This window comes from Chiloscyllium plagiosum, chromosome 9 (assembly GCF_004010195.1).
Source record: "Chiloscyllium plagiosum isolate BGI_BamShark_2017 chromosome 9, ASM401019v2, whole genome shotgun sequence".
Taxonomy (NCBI): Eukaryota; Metazoa; Chordata; class Chondrichthyes; order Orectolobiformes; family Hemiscylliidae; genus Chiloscyllium; species Chiloscyllium plagiosum.
The window spans coordinates 42,946,197-42,969,989 of record NC_057718.1 but is presented as its reverse complement, the minus strand read 5'-3'; the positions used below and the strand labels follow the sequence as shown (position 1 = coordinate 42,969,989).

At 40.2% G+C, this 23,793-nt stretch overlaps 1 long non-coding RNA gene across 1 annotated transcript in view; it reads right to left on the bottom strand.

Annotated features, from left to right (window-relative positions):
* Positions 1-258: 258 nt before the first annotated feature.
* The window catches only part of LOC122553219, a 41,709-nt gene continuing 18,174 nt past the window's right edge, over positions 259-23,793 (bottom strand). The window contains exons 2-3 of the long non-coding RNA XR_006312637.1: positions 3,601-3,705; positions 259-872 (exon numbers count right to left, since the gene is read on the bottom strand). This is a non-coding gene — a long non-coding RNA (uncharacterized LOC122553219). The remainder of the gene's footprint in view (positions 873-3,600; positions 3,706-23,793) is intronic.

Here is a 23,793-nt window from a genome sequence, read left to right as displayed (position 1 = left end):
ATATATAGCACTTGAGTTTCAAGATGCCAAATTTATCTGGTATTTCAGTTCAATAGTAGTCTAAGTTTAATTTCAATTTATAGTACCCCCCAAAAATGGTCTCTTTTAAGAGTGATGTTAACACTGGAACCTTGAAGCAAGAATAGAAAGAAGAAGCTGTCACAGGAGAAAAAGGAGATTGTTTGAGCCACAGAGTCAACAGGCTACAGGAAGTCTACTTCCCTTCTCGAACAAAGTCATCCAAGAAAGCTTCAGCTGATCTGAGGTAGGTCAACTATGTGACAACCACAACTGAACCCACTATGACCATCCCCATCCCTAGCATGAACTATTCTCACAGTCACCAATTTATTCCTTTCGCTTAATTCGATTGCTTTTCTTCTCTTCTCTTGTATCTGATACTCCATGCAAGTGGCCATTCTCTACATAGAGGTAGACATAGCACAAAGACCTGAGTCATCATGGCTTTTGACTGAATAATAGTCAGTCAGGCAAATTGGTTATCTTGATGGTTTCTGCAGTCTCCAGTGGTGCTAAGTGACTCTGAAGGTGCTGCAAGAATCTCACACAGTATCTTCTGCTGTGGCAAAATAATCCTTTACAATATTAACTCACTAGGTTTTACATCTATAACTGGCTGAACAGGTATTGGAGTGTCCTTTGCCTTCCTTTCCACTGCTGAATCTATCTCTGACACAGTTCTTCTGCTCACCATATGACAAGTTGTCTTAAAGAGCCAGACAATATCTGTTTGTCTGATGTTGGTGGGGTGTATGTAAGTCATATTACAATGCTTCATCTGAGTGAACGACCTCTTCTGAGAAGTTTTTATTTTCCTCTGGCACCAGCTCCTTGCATGATGCTTGAAGGATCTGTGGGAGACAGAAGATATAAATTAGAATTGACAAGGTGAAATGGTTCAAAGTCAACATTGTGCAGATCATCATATTATAGTGAATGCTGACATCAAGTCAACATCAATGAGTGTTGTGTTACCATTGTGAGGTTTGTAAGATTATTTTGGAAATTTACCTTTAAATTTAGGGTAAATGAAGTTGGTCTTGTGACCTGTTCTGAAGTCTGCCTCATAGCTTGGATGATTTCATTGTTAAGAGATCAAAGGAAGGCTTAGGTTATTTTAGTGGAAGAAGGTGCAACAGGTAATGACCACAGTCTATTAGTTCACAGTGAATAGATTCTGAGTCTCCCAAAGTCCCAAAAAGGTATGGGTTGTAAACAATTATGCTGTATATATTCTAATTAACCTATTCAAATGTGTTATGATACACACCTTTGGAACAGGTAGGACTTTGAACCAAGCCTTCAGACTCAGAGATAGAGACACCATTACTGTACCACAAGATTCCTATTTTTAGTTAATCCTTTCATGGTTATGATTTATTTCTGGTCCCAATGTTTGAATTCAGCTCAATGATTTTCATGCTTTTATATGAAATTTGTAGTTTTTGAAACACATTAGTAAGGAGAATATAGGCTGAGGAGCAACATTTTGTCCCATAGCTTTTCCACATTCCAGCTGCAGGTCTACAGTTCATCATAGTATTGATTTCCTGGATGTTTTTTAAAAAATAATTTATTCACGTGAGTCAGTGTCACTGGCTGGGTCAGCTAACACTGGAGAAAATGGTCATATATTTCCAAGACAGCACAGTGTATGGCTTAGAGGTGAACTTGCAAGCGGTAGTGTTCCCATGTATCTACTGCCCTTGTCCTTCGAGATGGTAGCTGTTGCAGGTTTGGAAGGTGCTGTCTCAGAAACTTTGATGAGTTGTTGTAGCGTATTGTATAGATGGTATATACTGTTATTATTATTCAGCTGTGGTGGATGGAATCTATGTTGAAGTTGTTAGATGGAGTGTCAATCAAGCAGGCTGCACTGATTTGGAGGTGCCAGTGGTGGACAAGGTTAAACATCACACAACACCAGGTTATAGTCCAACAGGTTTATTTGGAAGCACAAGCGTTCGGAGCGCTGCAATGGATTTCTTCTGCTTTTTGTGGACAGGATGTACCTGGGCAATTTTCCACATTTCCAGCTAAATGCCAACTCACTGGAACAGCTTGACTAGTGTCATGGCTAGCTGAGGAGCACACGGCAGCAGTACTATTGCCGAAATACTGTCAGGGCCCATAGCTTTTACAGTATCCAATGCCTTCAGCTGTTCCTTGATATCACATAGAGTCACCGAGATGTACAGTATGGAAACAGAGCCTTCAGTCCAACTCGTCCATGCTGACCAGATATCCTAATCTAATCTAGTTCTATTTGCCAGCACTTGGCCCTCTAAACCCTTCCTATTAATATACCCATCCAGATTCCTTTTAAATGTTGTAATTGTACCAGCCTCCACATCTTCCTCTGGCAGCTCATTCCATACATGCACCAATATGTGAAAAATTGCCCCTTAGGTCCCTTATAAATTTTTTCCCCTCTCACCCTAAACCTATGCCCTCTAGTTCTGTACCCCCCGACCCCAGGGAAAAGACTTTGCCTATTTAACCTATCCATGTCCCTCATGATTTTATAAACCTCTATAAGGTCACCCCTCAACCTCCAACTCTTCAGAGAAAACAGCCCCAGAGTAATCAGCCTCTCCTTATAGCTCAAATCCTCCAACCCTGGAAACATCCTTGTAAATCTTTTCTGAACCCTTTCAAGTTTCACAATAAGCTTCCAATAGGAAGGCAATCAGAATTGCATGCAATATTCTAAAAGTGGCCTAACCAATATCGTGTACAGCCGCAACATCACCTCCAAATTCCTATACTCAATGTGGATTGAAATCTATGATGTTAAAGATCTCAGGTGTAGATCAAGATGGATGATCCTCTTGTCACATCTGTTTGAAGATTACTGCAAATACTTCACTTGTCTTTTTTATTTATCTCCGAAGATTCCCATTTTTGAGGATGGGGATATTTGTGGAGCCTCCTCTAGTGCGTTGTTTAATTGTCCACTATCATTCACAACTGGATTTAGCAGCTAGATGTGTTCCAGAGGTTGTGGGACCACTCAGCTCAGTCAATTGCATGCTACCTACACTACCAACAATGCAGGTAGTCATGTGTAGCAACTTCATAGGTTGACACCTAATTTATAGGTATACCTGGTACTACTTTTGGCATTGCTCCTGGCATTCCCTCCTGCACTCTTCATTGCAGTTAAATATTACCTACGCAACATTATATTCTCTGCCCTCTCAGTTTAAAAAAACAACACATTGCTGGATCCTGCTGTGCTTTTCCAGCACCACTCTAATCTAGAATCTGGTTTCCAGTATCTGCAGTCCTTGTTTTTACTCAGATGGCACTTGAACCAAGGCCTCTGTCCAAAACATAGGGACATTATCACAGTGCCATACCCAGTTAAATCCCTTGTGAACATGCATCATCCAATGTTGATTGAGGTCCTGGCAATTTGAAACTCTGTAACTCAATCATTGGTCTTCTTTGCCATTAGGGAGAGACTGATTGCTAAATTAACATGGTTGTTAGTGAGAGAGATTCCTTCTAAGATTTGCTCTAATTCCCAATTCCATTGACTGAGATTGAGTATAGGTATTTTAGAATTAGTGTTACCTCTTCCTGTGACAAAATGTGTAAAACTTCAAGAGATTTTGATTGTTGGTGGGTTTGAAGAGAGAGTTCCATATCTTGTTTCTGAAGTGAGAATGTGACAGTGTACTGTAAGGAAAGAGAAATTAGACAGTTTATATGCAGCCAAAATTGGATTTGTGTGTTCAAATCCACTCTTGTTTCAACTTCTGAAACTACCAAGACAGGTGAACTTTGAGGAAATCTAAATTCTTATTGTCAGGCATGATCTAAAATGTCCACTCATAATATGGAATTATGTATATTCCTTGGCCTGATTCTAGTTTTGTTTTATATCTTTCAAATCCTTATACATCATTCACCTCCCTTCACCATGCACTAATTCACAAGCTCAGATGATATGTTGTGCCTTTCAATGTAAAAGTGCAGCTGTGATCTGCACAGAAATCACCCAGATATGACTTCATTCTCTCATAATCTGTTAAAACTAGCTCAGTTAATTCCTCTGATCTGAGGAGCCTGAAACATACAAGTGTCAGGCACAAGCAATTCCTGCATGAGGGCTTTTGATACACCTGCTTTGCATTTTTCCATGCAAGTCATTGGAGGCATGCCTTAATCCTGAAATCATGACATGAAAAAGCAATAAGGTATTCAAAGCAGGACACACAGACTAAATAAGTAATATGAGTGTGATTCGCTGGTAATGAAAATGCACATGCGGCTTTGCAAAAGCATTTTAATGCGAAATATATTGTTTTGAAACTATCGAATACAAATGCACAACCTTTTATCATTTGTAGCTTGCAATAAAATGAACGTTCACATATTTAAATACATGTAGGTAGATAGGTGTGATGAAAAATCATAAAATTACTGATCATAATTGTTATCATGTAATATTTGTCTACAGTTTAAAATATGTGTTATATAATATTATATAAAATATATAATATTACACAAAATATTAAATCTACTTATAAAGCCTCTGTCTGGACAAGCTATTGCACTGACCAGAAGTTAAATACCCTTTTTTCCCAAAATCTCCTTTAAAGTGAATGGGAAGGATTATAATTACCAGCTTTCAGTTTGATTCCAGCCTGTTTGTGGCAGGATGAGATCATGGCAGTTTTAATTGCTCAGTCTCATTACTGTGCCGCCAACTACTTTGCAGACAGAAAAGGAAGTGGGCAGGAAGTAGCTGTTGCATTGTGGAAATTTAGGCCACCTTTTGCTACCCATTACCACTTAAGACATTAGAACATAAGATGTAGGAACAGAATTAGGCCATTCATCCCATCGACTCTGCTCCACCATTCGATCATGGTTGATATGTTTCTAAACCCCATTCGCCTGTTTTCTCCCCGTAACTGTTGATCCTATTATTAATCATAAACCTATCACTGTCTTAAAATCACTCATTGCTTTGGCCTCCACAGCTTTCTGTGGCAATGAGCTCTACCATCCCCTGACTGAAGAAATGCCCCCTCATCTCAGTTCATCCTTTCACTCTGAGACTTTACCCTCGGGTTCTAATCTCTCCTACTAGAACATTTAAGAATGTTCTAAATTTCAATGAGATCACCTCTTATTCTCCCAAAATCTGAAGAATATAAACCCAATCTCCTCGATCTCTTCTCACAGAATCTCCTCAATCTCCTAAGAATTAGTCTCAGAAGAATACATCTCATCCGTCATTGGGCAAGGGACCAAAACTGAATGCAATGTGGTCTTGCCAATGTTCAATACAATCGAAGTAGGACAGCTTTACTCCTGTACTCAAATCCTTTTGTGAGAAAGGTCAACATGTCGTTTCCCTTCTTAGTTGCTTGCTGCACCTGTATGTTTGCCTTCAGTCTCTTATGAACAAGACACCCAGATCCATTTGAACATCAACTCTTCCCAATATAGCACCATTCAAAACAAAGTATTTGACACGTTTGTTCCTCCTAGCAGAGTGGACAGCCTCACATCTAACTCCATTGTATGCAATATTCTTGCCCATTTGTTCAGCCTGTCCAAGTACCCTTGAAGATTTTTTGCATCGTCCTCACAACGCACATTCCCTTAGTTTTATGTCACCTACAAACTTTGAAATATTGTATTTGATCACTACATCCAAATCATTCATCTGATGTGCTTTCATTTTCTTTACTAAGCGCCTGTGTAGGACCTTAACAAAAGTCTTCTGAAATTCCAGATACACTACATTCACTGGTTCACTCTCTGGCTCGTAAGGCCCTCAAAAAACTCAAACTAGTTTGTCAACGTGACTTCCTTTCCATAAATTCATGTTGACTCTGCTCAATCAAATTATTATTTTCTAACTGTACAGTTATCACATGATTAATAATAGATTTATTTTTGGGGGTTGCCATTCTGTAATACTGGAATGCCTCAAGGCATTCAGAGAAAACGTAACTTACATTTAAGCTATTAGTTAGTTCATAAAGAGAGTTCTAAAACATATTTATCTGAATTTTGAGCCAAGAGGAGCTTCTTTTAACTACACATTAAAATCATACAGCTTAGTTTTGTCAACATTTCCCCTATCCATTGAGACCTTGTGAATTTCAATCACGGTCACCAGCCTCATTGATTACCCTAACCCTCTCTAATCACCCTGCTTTATCAGACTCACCCTTTCTGATTACCTTCATCCTCTGTGATGTCCCTCATCCTTTTTGGTCCTTCACTCTCCTGAATCACCCTCACCTTCCTTCTCTTGAATCTTCCTCACCTTCCATGTTCACCCTCATCTTCCCTAATTGCCCTCACTCTCTTTAATTATGCTTACTCTTCCCAAATCACCCTCATCTTTCCCGTCACTCTTGCTCTTCCTTATCTTTGTGACTAACCTCCCGACCTCTGATATCATTCAGTCTCTCAATACCCCTGACATCACTCTCATGGTCCAGATTAATGTTACCTTTCTATCCCAGTGATCAAAATAAGGTTCCAGTCTCAATAATTAATGTATCTCAAAGTTACAGAGTCAGGCACAGAAACTGTACTCTGTGCCCTCGCTTTTTTGAGTATTTTTGAATTTGCAGCTCCATCAGCTTGGTTCGCTACTTATAACTTGTAGATAGCAGTGGCCAATTACATGGTTGTGAGTTGGAAGTGAACTAAAGTACCAGAGTTTAAAGGCCAGTCAGTTTTAATGGACCAATCATTAGCATTATCCATTCCGCTGTCAATGCAACTCTTAAAATATCTGCCAGAAAGCCTGAATGCAGTGCAGGTAATCCCATTATTCATTAGGATCTAACTAGATAAGGAATCACAATAAGAGATTAAGTAATCTACCTGTTCCAAAATTTAACAAAATTGTACAGAATTAATATATACAGCTTAATCATATTTGTTCACATTATTTCTGGCTTCACAACATTTTTGAATGGCATGAAAAAATAGAATACAGTCTGAATCAATACTTGCCGTTGTTATTATTGAGCAATGCTATTGGACTACAAGAATCAGAATACAGCAAATATGTCAAATTTGTTATACTAGTGACTTGTGGAAAGATATTGGATTTATGGCATATGGATTTTTTTTATTTTGAGTGAGTCTTCATTTACAAATCATGTTGCCATTTTACAAGCTGAAATTTAATACAAAGGTCTGCCATGTCTCTGAGAAGATCTCCACTTTTTAATACAAAAAACTCTGGTCTATTACTACTGATTGTGTATCTGTTAAAAGTATTGTCCTGAAAAAAGAGTCTTGAAACAGAGAAGCAGGTCTGTGTTAAAACAAGCTAAGAAGACTGATGAGCAACATATGTATCTGGTCTGAAGAGAAGGAAGACCATGTAATACAGGCTTCATTTAGTCACTAAAACCATCAGTCACATTCTAGTTAGACCACTGCAGAGATAGAGGGTCAGATTTATGAAGTAAGAATTGCCAAGATGTCTTCTGGCTCCAAAATTCATCTCTTCAGTGATGGATTGGAAGGAAATGTCCAAACAAGTATTGTGGCCTGTAGTGATAGAAAGGGGCTGGGTGATTTTCTTTTCAGCGCATTATATAAAAATTAAAAAGAAAACAGGGTACAAATAGTTCTAGCATTACAGGGAAAAACTCTTGCTATACCAATTAAATGGTTCAGATTTTCATTGAATTCCCAGAATTTGTACTGGGAGTGAAATGTGATGCACTTGTTGGCTATGCTTCCCCAGAGGGAATAGTGAGACAGACTTACTCAAGCTTCACTTGAACACAGAAATGAAAATCAATAAACAATTTGAACTTCTCAGAAAAGATTTTTTTCTACTCTAATGAATATACAAGCTTGGTTACAGCTTAATTCAAAGATTGAATTTACTGTTTTTCTTCTCTCTGTGCAGAGAGAGCTCATGACAAACACAAGCGCAAAGTGACATGTCCCGAAGGGAGATTATGGACTGTGCAGAGAGAGAAAAACACACAGATGGTGACTGGAAGAGGAACCATTGAAACAAAAATGTTCTCCGGGCTTTCTCATCTTTGGAGTGGTATTACAGCTTAATAAAACCTTAATTAAAAATGTAAATATAAACTGGCTGCTAGTCTTATAGAAAACTGCTCCCGTATGCATTGTTTTCAAATAAACTAAGACACCCGATGAAACTTTCTCTCATACGGTCATACAAAACGAAGAGTAATGCTTTGCACTCCCTTATACACCCTGTCCAGTGCAATGCCAGCTTTTATGCAGTACTATCAAAGCCTATTTCTACCTCATCGACCTATGAACAGAATTGTAACTGCCAAGGAGTGGTGGATCCAGATTCGGGTGTGGTGCTAAAAGGTGGAAAAGAGATGTCAGGTCAGAAAGTGAACATGATCCCGCCTGCACTTGCAGGTTTAACATAAGCAGCTGACAGGTGAATAAGAAGCTGTCAAATCAATAGTTAAAGTAGTTATCTCCCAACGTAACTGATGATTTAACCCAGCATCCTGGCTTTAACAACTTATTTCTCAAGCTGAGTGGAACTCTCTGGGTCTGTGAGGTTGAAGGACAGCAAGGAGCATTGATCAACTAAGCTGCAAGCTGGAAGATGGCAGCTGTGATAGCCCCCCAATCCCCTGCCTGCTGTCACATGGTCTATGAGCAGAAGATAAACCCTTATGGTTCGCATGAGAACCAATGCCTAAGGAGGGTCAGGCTTTCTAAGCAGCTTTGAATCCAAGAGGTGGAGAGCAGCCTTCCCTGCATTCTTCCTCCTTCCCATCCTTGTGGTGATCAAAATCTTAAAAACCAGTAACCAGTTTAATTGTCATTAGTTGGCAGAGGTTCCCTTTAACTCTCCCTTTAATAGATCTGGTGCATCATCATTCTGGCCCCGTCATCAGTCAGAAACTGAGTCAAAGAGGCACAACATAAATGGCTTCTGTTACAAGCAGATTTCTTATCCACTGCTGTGCCACCATCCCCTCCCTCCATTCTGCATGTAGGTCTGTAAGTTCCATGGGCAGAATCTTCTTGAGGTAGCAGGGATCTTGCCTGCCAGCTGTAGAGTTAGTGATACCCCAGAGTTGCCTGCCAGCCACATGGTGATGAGGCCATTGCTGGGTCTTTCATTAAAATCAAGACTCTGGGTAGTACCTGACCCAGAGCTACCAACCAATTTGACAACAGCAGTACTACATAAGAGGTCTTGGATGTCGGGTGCAAGAGAAATGCTGGAGTCTCAATATTGTGGAGGACCTAGGATTAAAGTAATTGAAAAAAAGTCCTGTCAATGCTGGAGAACAGAAACGAAAACAGAAATTGCTGGAGAAACTCAGCAGATCTGGCAGCATCTGTGGGAAGAAAATATTAACTGTGGGAGTTAATATTTCAAGTCTAGTTACTTTTCAAAGTAATTGATGTGGTTGGAGGGAGCTCATGGTTTGGTGGTGGTGGGGTGAGAGAATTGGAGGGCTCCCTGCCCAATGTCCAATCGCTCAATCAGGCATTGCTTACCATTGATTGGGGAGCTCTTTTTGCATGCCCAGGTAAGTAGCACCGATTGTGAACATTGCATGGTGAGAGGTCTGACTGCAGCTGGTTTACTCCCAGTGGTGATAGGCTGAGGCCCTTACACAGTCATAATGAGCCATATAGAGGCTTCAGTGAGAAGTGGGATGATTCACATTGAGCCTTTCTGTCCAGAAATTAATTCTGGCTGAGGCAGGAAGACAGTAAGTACTGGGCATGACACTACCCAAAAAGATTAAGGACCCTTACCATCTTCAAGCTCAACATCTCAGGGAGCAGAAGTTTTGATTTGATTAGGTTCCCTACAGTATGGAAACAGGCCCTTCAGCCCAATAAGTCCACACCAAACCTCCGAAGAGTAACCACACACAAACTCATTCCCCTCCCCTTTATTTACCCCTGACTAATGCATCTAACACTATGGGCAATTTAGCATGGCCAACTCACCTGACCTGCACATGTTTGGATTGTGGGACGAAACCGAAGCACTCAGAGGAAACCCACGCAGACACAGGGAGAATGTGCAACTCCACACAGACAGTCACCCAAGGCAGGGATCGAATCCAGGTCCCTGGTGTTGTGAGGCAGCAGTGCTAACCACTAAGCCACCATGTTGCCCCCATGGTGAAGAGGCCATCACCAAGTTTCTGCCTGATCTTTTAGATTAGCATTATAGGTTTTATGATATTACCTAATTGGAGACATTTACTTATATTGTTCTTTCTTTTTTCATTTGTCCTTTAAATGATGACTTACTGGACGATAATATACCTCATTTAAAATAGTGCCAAGACTCCAGAATGCTGATTTTGCAGCACTATCTAATACTTCAATTTTCTTTTCAAGAAGTATTTAGTGGAAACAATTATTAATTTGAACAATTATCAAGTTTCATTTTGCCACTTACGTCTTTTCACTAATTTAGTACTTTAGTAAATCATGAGCGTCTTCATGTGATGACATTTATCGTAATGAGTTATATCAGGCATAAATTAAAATGCTGTAAATGTCCTGGCAACAGTAGTGAGTGGCATCAGAATGTACAATTAACACCACATGGTTATATATGGCTAAGAAAAGCTAGCCAACTTTATTAATACAATTACGTTGTAGATTAATTCTAGATGTATATTTAAAATCAGGGTTGTGTAATTGTATCCAACATGATGCCAGGCATTTTGTGTGAGAGCGTCTTTGAAAGCCATGATTTGTTCTAAGCTTACATTTTTGTGGATCTCCATTAGTTGGGGTCTGCCTATTGACAGCATTTAGTATATGTTATATCTGATGGCCACTGGTTTGACCCCATGGTTAGAGTGTAGCATTATCCCCGAACTAACTGGCTTTACCGGTTCCCAAGATAGTCCTTAACTCTAAGGCCCTTGTGGCATAGTGCATTATCCCTCTCTCTGGGCTCAATACTCAGGTCTATGTCCTACCTGCTCCAGAGGTGTGTCAGAACCTTATTACAATAATGTATGATATGTCAGAGATTGTGTGCATCACATCATTACTGTGCTCCCTCATTCCTGATAAAGGGCTTATGCCCAAAATGTTGATTCTCCTGCTCCTCGGATGTTGCCTGACCTGCTGTGCTTTCCCAGGACCACACTCTCGACTCTGATCTTCAGGATCTGCAGTCCTCCTGTGCACTGAATTGGTTTGTGTATGTTAAACAATATTTTCCAATGTTGTTTAATAGCAACACTTGTTCAGAAAAACAAGCTAGGGCGACCTTGGCCGTAATCCGATTACAAAGTTTTCGTTTTATCTTTTCTGCACCTTATAATTTTCTCCAACAAAGGAAAAAATGAATTTATTTTTATTTATTCATGGGATATGGGTTTTGCTGACTGAGCCAGCATTTGTTGGCCATCCCTAACTGCTGTTGAGAAAATGGTGCTGACCTGCATTCTTGAACCACTACAGTCCATTTCACTTGACTTAAAAAAATACTATTCCTAGCTAAAGCTTATTAGGATCTTGTTTGAACCTTTGGAGTAAGTTTTACCTCTGGGGACAATTTAAGTAATTGGTAGCTTACTGAGTTGGGGTTATTTAACCATAAGAAAGCAAAATGTTTCAAGAAGAATTTATTCAATATGAATCTTACTGTATTATTACATTAGTTAGTTTCATTGTAATCATTCATGGGAGTACAGGGAGGCAGTGGTATAGTGGTAATTTTTCTGGATGAGCAATTCACAAATGCTGATAAATGTTCATATGCCACCATATCAGTCAATGCAATTGGAATTCAATGATCACATAACCAATATCAAATGTCACAAAAACTCATCTAGGTCACGAATATCCTTCGGGTAAGGAAATCTGCCATCCTTACCTGGTGTGGCCTGCGTGTGACTCCAGATCCACTCTTTGAGCAATTAAGAATGGGCAAGAAATGGCAGCCTAGCCAGCAATAGAGTCATAGAGTCAAAGAGTTGTACAGCATAGAAACAGACCCTTCGGTCCAACTCATTTATGCTAAGCAGACATCCCAACCCAATCTAGTCCCATTTGCCAGCACTTGGCCCACATCCCTCCAAACCCCACCCATTCACATACCCATTTGGATGCATTTTAAATGCTGTAAAATCTTTTCAAATTTCACAATATCCTTCTGATAGGAAGGAGACCAGAATTGCATGCAATATTCCAAAAGTGGCCTAACCAATCAAATAATGAGACTGCTTACAGCATGGTGGTCACACAGCAGATTTACTGGTTGGGGTTCCAGGAAATGGAGTAGATTAGATTACATTACAGTGTGGAAACAGGCCCTTCGGCCCAACAAGTCCACACCGACCCGTCGAAGCGCTACCCACCCATACCCCTACATTTATCCCTTACCTAACACTACGGGCAATTTAGCATGGCCAATTCACCTAGCCTGCACATCTTTGGACTATGGGAGGAAACCGGAGTGCCCGGAGGAAACCCACGCAGACACGGGGAGAACGTGCAAACTCCACACAGTCAGTCGCCTGAGGCGGGAAGATGCAAGTTTTGTAAGAATCTGTCCAATAAAGAAAGGCCACAAAATTCAGTTTGGGCAAATGAAATACATTCCTTCACTCCTCTTTCAAGAGGGCATTCCAGGATTGTTGCCATGCTACCCCAGGAATTCCATCCAGTACAGAACACCCTCAGAATCCCTCAGGAGAATTGATGGCAGCTCAGAGCTATCATAAATTTCATGAGGACACGCAGAAAGCTTACATAGTCAAAGGCAATTGGCTGTCTGAAACAGAAGAACTTTTGCCCAAAACATCAATTTTCCTGTTCCTCAGATGCTGCCTGACTTGTTGTGCTTTTTCAGTACTACTCTAATCTTGATTCTAATCTCCAGTATCTGCAGTACCCACTTTTGCCTGTCTTAAACAGAATTCTAAATAGCTTAATTACCAAATTAAAACCTAAAGAACTATGAATGATGTGAAGAAGTCTGAGGTAGGGTCACTGGACCCAAAATGTTAACTCTGATTTCTCTCCATAGATGCTGCCAGACCTGCTGAGCTTTTCCAGCAATTTCTGTTTTTGTTTCTGAGCTTAATTCCCAGACCTTCCTTTGCCTTTGTCAGTGCGAGGTCTGATGATGTCTCCTGATTGTTCACTTAGTAAAGAATTTTATCAGACCCTGAATGACATGGACAATGGCAGAAAATCTGGGAGAATTGTACTTGAAGTCCAGCAAGGCCTTTCTTGATGTCAAGAGCGATTAGTTGCATTTTCTAACAGAGTTCCAGATGTCAAGGTGAGGTTCTCATTCGGGAGCAGTGAGAGGCCTACTAATGGGGATTATTTTTGTTATTGCTCTTATTAACTGCAAACCTTGTCTCATTCATATATAGCTTCCTATCATACAACAGGATGGGAAGAAACTAGATTCCAATAATTCTCAAATGGAAATCAACAAGGTGACCCCAGCATGTTCTGCTAGGCTGCCATCGTGGATGCTTGGTATCAGCATCAGAGGGGAATGCTCCTGGATAACTCTGGACACAACCCATGTCCATGAATGCTAGCATCTGACAAATACTAACCCCTCTGTGTCATTATGGCTCATTTCAGTGCACTTGCATAACATTACTGCACCTCAATGCTGCACTTTGGGACATATTGGCAACTATTATTGAAATATTGCTGCGAGAATGCTTTACACACATGGACAGGAGAAAGTGAGGATTGCAGATGCTGGAGATCAGAGTCGAGAGTATGGTGCTGGAAAGGCACTGCTGGTCAGGCAGCATCCAAGGAGCAGGAGAATTGATGTTTCAGACATAAGCCTGAAGAAAGGGCTCATTCCTGATGAAGGGCTTATATCCGAACCGTTGATTCCCCTGCTCCTTGGATGCTGCCTGACTTGCTGTGCTTTTCCAGCAGTACAGTCTTGACACACGGACAGGCACGCAGCACGTGGATGGGAGCACGCTGCATCTTAGGCTTCTCATTTGCTCTCTTATCAGTCACTCGCTTACTACCTCCCTGTAAGTTCACAACAACATCCCTACCCTTGCCTTTTAGCAGGTTGGCACCTCAGCCAGAGCCTAAAGGTTCACAGTATTGACTTGACGTATAACACAAGTGCAGAGGCCAGGCTGCATATTATAATTCTCAATAGCAATTAATCGAGGGGTGAATATCATGCTGCTACATCATGGTGCTATGTCAATCTCACACTTACAGCACATGCAGCTGCTCAAACCAAACATACTCCATGTACTGTGCCCAAATGGTCATGTCTGAAGGGCTGTGGGGAGTATGCCTCAGTTGACTCATGGGGTGGCTGCTGTCATCAGGGAATCCCAGTCAAGGGCAGCACCCACACAGAGAACAGGGGCTTGGGCACCATCAGTCATCTGCTTAGGGCAGTCATTGTTGTGGACTTTAGCTCACTGGGGAGTGGGCCACAGTAAGTCATATAGGTCCAGTGCAAGCAGTCGGGGGATTCACAGTAATTCACAGGTCATCGATTGGACACTTGTAATGAGAGCTCAGCGCCTGGAGAGCCTTATTCAAGGTTGTATATTGAAGTCTATCCAGGTTTGGAGAGTAATCAGTTCTGTAAATTGAGATGGGATGAGTTGGAATGGCTATTGAGGGCTAGTGGAGTCACTGTGGTGATAGAGAGGTGAGGTATACAATGCTGAGAGAGGGCAGACAGAAGCTTGTGTTGATGAGGAGACAAGGACAGTGAAAAGGGAAACTTGATGTATAAGAGGAAGAGGGACATCAGTAGTGAATGGAAGGTCATGGGATGCTGTTGGGGGGGGGGGGGTGCGCAGTGGTGCAGGGAACAGTCAATAGGCATTAGACACAGGGTGACACTGGAGATCAAAGATGGGTATTACTGAACTATTGTGGCCCAGGCTCAGACAGAGAGGAGAAAAATTGGAGTCATATCTTGGTGTGGCAGATATTAATATGTACTGCTTCAGTTGGAATAGGCTGCGCAGGGAGAACAAGCTGGAACAGGGGATGAAGGCCTTGGGGAGGTATCTGACAAGGCTAAGCCCAAATGTGGCAATGTCCACTGCGATCTATGTTCCTGTCATGGTGTTTTAATGGCTAAAGGTGTTCTGCAACTGGAAACTGTCTGGGACAATATCCAGAATGAGTACTGTCCATCCCAATTTGATGATCAAAAGTGCAGGTTTCGCTTCAGCTCATTGGAAGTTCATATGAATGGCAATTACATCAAACATGCACTTGTGAATACAGGTTCACATCACTTGCAATCACACTATTGTGCATGTAAAATGCATACATTGCAAAAATACAGGGAATGCCAATGCTGGTCCTAAGCAATGCCCACCATATAGGGAACCAACCTGAGTCCCTGTAAGTGTTATACATTACTCCCTTCTCTACAATGATATCATGATTTGTGGCTGGTATGGGACTATGAAGGTTAAGTACATGTGAAGCATTTCAATTGTACTGTTACATATTTGCTCATGACTTGTGGAGCAAATCTTCCAAATAAGTGCCTCACTTGAAGAGCCATGACAATCCAATACATGGCCATTCTTGTTGGGATGATTCATGTCTTATGTTATGGAGGAATGTGTTCAGCCGACATCTGCAGGGTATGTGAGCATTACATTTTCTTATAGCTAAGCATGTGTTCTGTTCCTTATGTTCCCAGCACAAGTTCATTGTAACCATGAGGAATGAATCCAGCCACAGAAGGTGTGGTCATTACAGTGGCTGTGTTATGAAGGAGGCAAGCCAGGAGCAGCAGCAACCTGGCATGGAAGCTGAAAAGCATAAAAAGCCTCAAACACAGGAAGAGGTTACAGCTGCAGGACCCCTCAGGATGCATTGGTCGTAGAGGAGGGCCAAGGTCCTTCATCCTTGAAGCCATTTCCTTTGGATAAATAAGGTGCACAGTTAATGTAGATTCTGTATGTCCTGGAACACAGTTAGCTTGCTAGCTGCTGGATTGGAACTTTAGATCTGAAAGACTGAGTGGCCATCCAATCTTGGTGGTTGTGAAAGTGATAGCTGCATTGAAGCTCGAAACAACTGACCTCTTCCATTTCTTCTTGATGAGTGCTCTGTGTAGGACCTTTCAGTCATGCACGCGCAAATGTGTCAAGACAGTGGCACTTTGTGTGAAATCACACCGATTCAGTTCATTCCCCTGTATCGAAGAGGGTGCTGCAGCCTGGTCAGTATAATTCAGAATAAAACTGGCTTCTCTCAAATGCAGGATGCCATCAATTGCATGCAATGCACTGAGAGGGCCATACCACAACACAGTGGAGTTCATCAGTAGAATTGTGTTTCACTCCATTAATGTGCAGGAGATCTGCAAACACCTGGTGTTTCAGAAGCAGGAGCCTTGCAATGCTAAATAATGGGGGACATGGGCTAGTCACTGAATGTGGCTGAGGAGACTTTGAGCAGCATGACTCTAGATATAATGCTTTGATGAAGGCCATGGTAGAGCAGACAGTGGGCCAGGTGAAAGTATGTTTCCACTGCTTGAAATGGTCTTGTTGGGCCCTGGAATATACTTCAGACAAAGTGTGCCGTGTAGTGCGAGTGTGATATACCCTTTACACTGGAATAGCCACGATGGATGCTGAGAAACTGGGAGAACATGAGCAGTCCTTTGAAAAAGAACATGAGGACATTGAGGAAGAGGAAGCTCACATTGTGCATGACAGAGCTCAGTTGCATTGGCAGCTGGAAATTGACTGTCACCTGATTGCAGTAGACGATAGATCGGTACAACAACTCATCCTTGACAATAAAATTGTTGCTGCAAGTGATTCTATTCTTGGAGAGAAATGCAGCTTCCATTCATTTTCTTTCTGTTTGCTTTTGGAATTTATACATATAAAGTAATATTCAGATTTGTTTGACAGCTTCCCTTTATGTGATGGCCTCCAGTTGAATGGAAATAAGATGTGGAGCTAAAGTGGGTATTGGGAAAAAAGTTGAAGAATCGTGCCCAAAGAATCATAAGATGGTGCATCTTCAGAATTTTTTAAAATTCTTGAGGTCTTGATCTCCCTGGAAAGGCCAGCATGTGTTATCTGTCCCAGTTGCCCCATCAAACGTAGTCTGAAAAATGCAAGTGCTGCCCGTGCAGTTGGGTAAGGAGTTTGAAGGTGAGTGTAAAGGAATGGCAGTGTGTCCAAATCAGGATATTGTGTAAATTGGAGAGCAGCTTGAAGGTAATAATATTCACATGTGCCTGCAAGAAAACCTCATCCCAGGATGGTGAAGTATTGCCAGAGCAGCCTTGGTACATTACTGTTATCCATCCTGTTATGGTGTCCCCTGAAGTTACTGTGAATTTTTAAGGTGATGGAATAGATTTTGATTAATTAGATTGCTTTGTCCTGGATGCTATCAAATATCTTGTGATACATCCATTTAGATATGTAGAAAGTACTGCAGCAAAGTCTTGTCTTTTGTCTTGCAACTATTAAAGAAACTTTAGAGTCAGGAGGTGAGTCGCTTGTAGAACTATCACACTCTGGGCAGTTCTTATGACCTTTGTGCAGCTAATCCAGTAAAGTTTCCAGTCAATAGTGACCTCAAGATCTTAGTGAGAGTGGACCTAACAATGTGAATTCTGTTGCATGTTAGAAGGAGTTAGTTAAGCTCTCTCTTGCTTCAGACTGCCCTTGTCTGATTTTTGTGTGCCATAAATATTTCTTAGAATAAATCAGGTCAATCCTAAATGTTGTTAGTTGATGCAAATATAGACTACTTCATTATCTGAGGAATTGAGAGTGCTGAACATTGTGAAATCATCACCAAACAATGTCAATACTGGCCTGATGATGGTGGAGGGTCCCTGATAATGTAGGTGAAGCTGATGGAGCCTAGAACACTTTCTTGAGGAAATATTGAAGCAATAACCTAAAACTGAGATGATTATCCTCTAAAAGCCATACATTTTCATGAGCCACTGGAGAACTTTCACCTGATGGCAACTGCCTTTATTTCTTCAGGGCTCCTCCATGTGATACCTCATCAATTTTTTTCTTGGTGTCAGGGACAGTCAGTCCCATCTCATCTCATGTTTGAAATTCAGCTCATTTACACCAAGGCTGTAATGAAATCTGCACCTAAACAGTCCTGGAGGAATCCAAAATGAGCAGAGTGAGCTGTTGATTCTTGAACGTATTGCTTAACAGCACTTTGGATGAGTTCTTCCATCTTTCTTTTTGATATTTGGGAGTAGTTTAATAAAAGTAAATGGATAGTTGGATTTTTTTCCCATTGTTTTGGATAGGATAGATTTGGGTAATTTTTCACATTGTCCAGTAAATACAAGGTTAAAAATTACTTAAACTGCTTGCTTAGTAGCCTTCATTGTGAGAGAATTTGAGTACAGGAGGAGGATGTCTTGTTCCAACTGTACAGGTCCTTGATGAGACCACACCTGGAGTGTTTCGTGGAATTTTGGTCTCCCTATGGAGCCACAGAGTCATATAGGATGGAAACAGACAGATTCCTAATGAAGCACTTATACTCAAAATGTTGATTCTCCTGCTCCTCGGATGCTGCCTGACCAGCTGTGCTTTTCCAACACCACACTGTTTGATTCTGACCTCCAGCATCTGCAGTATTAATTTTCTCCCCTTTGGTCCAACCAATCCATAATCCTTAATTAAACTAGCCCCACCTGTCTGCTCTTGGCCCATAGCTTTCCATTTCATTCTTTCCTATTCATGTACTTATTAACTGCCTCTCTATCTCTGAAGGGAGGGCAACAAATGTTTACCAGACTGAATTCCAGACGGATTGCAGGACTGACATATGAAGAGAGATTGGATCAGTTAGTACTACATTTACTGGAGTTTAGAAGAGAGGGAATCTTATAGGAACCCATGGGATTCTAACAGGACGAGACAAGGTAAATGCAGGAAGGAAGCTCCCAATGTCTGCTAAGTCCAGGAGTGGGGTCCTAAGTCCAAGGATATGGGACAGGCCAATTAGGACTGAGATAGGGAAAAAATTCTTCATCCAGAGAGTGGTGACCTTGTCACAGAAAACAGTTGAATCTAATATATCAAATGTTTTCAAGAAGGTGTTAAATATAGTTCTCAGGGAAAGAATGATCAAATAGTATGGGGAGAAAGTGGGAACAGGGCACTGAGATGGATGATCAGGAGTGATCATTGTTGAGTTGCATAGCAGGCACAAAGGCCTGCTCAATAGCCTTCTCCTGCTCATATTTTTCTGTGTTTCTAATTACTTGAGTCCTGTCTTTAATTGTATTTTCTAACAAATGTGTCATAACTTGTCACTATAGAATCTAAAGCAATCTTATCTAAATGCAAGTCTTTAACATTCATTCAGAATAGGAATACTGGTGATACTGGTGACACTGGTGATACTGGTGATTTTAAAGATTTTTTAAAGTAACATATAGCATAATGAAAAGTACCATGATATGCATATGTAGTTTAAAGTAAAATAGAAATATTCTAAAGCCTAAAAGAACCTTATAACAAATGTAATTTCATAATACTTTATGAAAGATATTTCACAATTACATGACATTAAAAGAATGAAACAACAATTATACCTCTATAATTGCTGATAAAAGTTTCCTGGAATTCAAAGTTATAAAGATAAGTTTTTTTATTGGTAACATTGGAATGCAATTGAAGAAAACTCATTGAACCCAGAGATAGGACTTTCAATTCTATGTCACATTATTAAAGGCATTTCAATCTCTGCAGTAATGTCTCGATGCTACTTCTATTACAATGGATTGAACCATTTAATCTATAGCATAAGATTAGATTAGATTACAGTGTGGAAACAGGCCCTTCGGCCCAACAAGTCCACATCGACCTGCCGAAGCACAACCCACCCATACCCCTACATTTACCCCTTTCCTAACACTACGGGCAATTTTAGCATGGCCAATTCACCTGACCTGCACATCTTTGGACTGTGGGAGGAAACCGGAGCATCCAGAGGAAACCCACGCAGACACGGGAGAACGTGCAAACTCCACACAGTCAGTTGCCTGAGGCGGGTACTGAACCCGGGTCTCCGGCACTGTGAGGCAGCAGTGCTAACCACTGTGCCACCGTAGCGCCCATAACTCAACATATTTTTCACTTTTTGAAGAACGTTAGTGATACCATGCATAATATCTCCTTCCTTAGACATTTCTTTTATTCCTCAATATAAAAAAGACACACCCACCAACTTCAAACTTAAGTTCAAAGTACCCTTGAAGAAAGCATTCTTCTTTAGGTGCTTCAGTGAATGTGCCCTTCTCAATGATTCCTTGCTGAAAATTTCATGTGGGGACAAGGCACCGCAATGTCGTGTACTTATTTTGATGGGGAATTGAGATTTTCAGCATTCCCAGATAAAAGACTTGAGGCTTCACTGATTAACACACCAAATTTATCCCAAAGAATTCCGACAACAAGTCTGTCAAGTTTCTAATGCCAATAGATTTATTCCAGTACATATTTGTGTTTTTAATTGCAATAGATTAGTTTCCTGAATGGATGCTTCAATTCTTGGATGACCTGGACTTCCTATTATGGCACAAGATTAAAATTTAACATTACAATCAGAATATTAAAAAAAAACTCAATGATTTGTTCTCAAAGTTCTCCACTATGGTTTTACAAAAAGGTTAATAGCAGAAACAATAGACTTACTTAATGGAAGAGGAAATAATGGTATATCAGATCTTGAAAATACATTTTGCATATTTAAAATAAAAGTCAAAGTAGTTGTATCTTTACAAAAAACACTCCAGATTATGCAGTTTTCTCTTGACTGTTTCTTAATGTAAAGCTGTAACTGTCTGAATTCCAAATCACCTTCACTAATTGGTACAAAGTTGTGTTTTTTGTGAAGGACCAGATTTGTTGTAAAAATACAAATGTTCAAAATGGATGCATCACAAAGCCCAATTGGACTGTCAAATCCAGCTCATTCTAAGACAAGTCCATTCCATATGATTACATATGACACAGAAAGCAATCAATGCCAGTGTTTATGTTCCACTCAAGCTTCTCCTGTCTTTTCATATATAAATTGAACATCATAATCATCCATTCCCTCTGCCTGATATACATGTTTATTAGTAAATACCTTCTTTCTTCACAACAATGTAATCTCCTGAGAGAGGCAAATAAAGAGTGAAAGTATTCAGGGTAATAAGGGGAAAAAAAGCTTTGGAATAATCTTCTCACACACAATCAGACCATCAAAACATGCCTCAGAGATGATACTAAACAAATGTTTTCTGTTATGACATATAACCTTTACTGATGTGATCTTTGACTTAGTGAAGAACTAGCCCAATTCCCTCTTGAAGGCATACAGAGAGTTAACATACTGTACAACAGTAGACAATATATTTCCAGAGGTTCACTACTTTCTGTTTCTATTGATAACCTTCGATCCTTCCCAACCTGTTAAACTAGTATAATGTCTTAATTACTTTATGGGTATATATCAGATCACTTTTAAGCCTATGTCTCGAAAAACAAATATCAGCAAAATGTGTTTTGAGAAGTCATGACCTAAGAGATTCTTAAAGGGCAATGCAAAAATGGAATATTATGAAAATTTATGATTTTATCAATGCTGTCAAATTTAACTCATCTGTAATTTAGCTAAACCACAATATGTTAAACAGCACATGTTAACATCCTTAAGTGGAAGCATTGGAACTTCATATTTGAGCATTTTGGGGAGGCAGAACCTCTCAAATATCACAGACTATGTTGAAGGAAGTATAGTGCTTCATAAGGGTTTAATGGTCTGAAAGGTTAAAACTGAGGAGTGTTTTATCCACCATCTCCAACAATGATGTCATATAGGCCTGGTGGAAGAGCAGCTTTGTATTTTGAAGGAGAAAGTCTTACCATTCATCTTCTCCTCATAATTTCTGTAATAATATCTATTATATCAGTGTAACTTACATTTCCTTGCTAACATGCAATACACTGTAAATTGTTTAAACAGGAGCCTCTGCTTATAAGATTAGCAAGTGATTTCCCCCTTAGCACACCAGACGAAGTGTACCCTGTAGATTCCTAAGCTAACAGAGGGTGGTGGAAGCAGATCTATTGCATGGTGAGCACTAATGAGGATCACCACTACATGGTGAGCAGCAGTTTGGATTCTATTTAGCTGCCTCATACCACAGACTGCCAGTGGTGGAGATCTGAAGATTTCCTCATACAGAGCTTTAAGAATCCTGCTCAGGCAAACTGTAATATGATGAACCTACAGAAGAAAGTTTTTCTCACAAGATTCAACAAGGAAGAATCCACAATCAATTGTAAAAATATTCCAGACTTGGTAAGGGGCATGCTGCCTCCCTTCGATAACATTCAGAACTCCCGGGAGCTATATTTGCATCTTTTCAAGGTAGTTACAGGTGCCAATGATCTGTGGGGTTAGCCCTGAATCTGGGTTCAGCCGGATAGTGAAAGGATGCTGCTGATATAGACTATTTTGTCAGGCATGGCAAGGAGTGTTTACAATGCATAGTATCCCTGTTGTAGTCATACTGGACAACTGATACAAGTTTGCTAATGAGTGTTTAAGCCAACTTGCAGACAGATCTTGAATTGCACATGTCACAAGCTCTCTGAGATACCCACAATTGGTGGGTGAAACTGAGTATCACTGTGCAAAACAGTTAACAGATTTGGACCAAGGGCAACAGGTGCGGATATGGCATCTTAACAGGAAAAGTACAGTCATTGAAGGAGATCAACAGTGATACTATATTGTTCAAATAGCAGGAGTTGTACAAAGTATTTGCAGGAATCTTATCCCTTTGTGGACCAATCATTCAGTACTACTTGATTGGCATGAATTCAAAGAAAAATTTTGAAATAAAATGACTCAGAGGCCTTACACTCTCTGAAATAGAATTGAGGTCAATGGTCTTCAACCCAAAAATCTGCCAGTCTTGCAAGTCTAAAGAGAATACATTTTTTGAGAATAGTGAAACCTGCAGATCATATGAATTTGTGAAGTCAGAGACTTGGGGATAGACGTGGTAATGGTAAGTGTAATCATATGCACCGTCTTAGGATGAAATGGTCTGAAAACCATAGTACTGTGTCATGCCTTAAGCACCACTCACAATAAATGTTATTGACCTAATGGAAGAACAGCTTAGGATCTCAATGGAGTAAGACTTATTATGCAGATCTTCCCCAAAGTTTCTGTAACAATGTTTATTATATTGGTATAACTTGTATTAAATTGCTAACATGTATTAAACTACATCTTGTTTAAGGTAAGAATCTCTTGTCATAACACTAGTAAGTGGTTTTCCTCCAGACCATTCCATACCATATCAAATGGGTCCTGCAGATCCCAACACAAAACAGGACAATGGCAGCAAACCTACCCCACACTGATCAATAATGAGGATTGCTCATGCAACCACATCTGTAGCTATTTTTTCTAAAAATAAAATTGTCTGTTTACATAACTGTAGAAGGACTTCATGATACTGACTTGTATTCAAAAATACAAGTAACAGAACAGAAAACTGAAATGTCCTAATGAATTAAAAGCAGATGCATTTTAATAAAAATGTAAGAAATGTTGGGAAATAAAGTGGCCACAAAACTTATACATGTCATTGGTAGCCATTATCTGAGCAGAAAAAAAGCATGTGCTCTAAGTATTGATGCCATGAAAATACTCATATTTTCCTGACCAGCAACATGAAACAAAAACATATACAATTCTAACTAGCTGTCATGT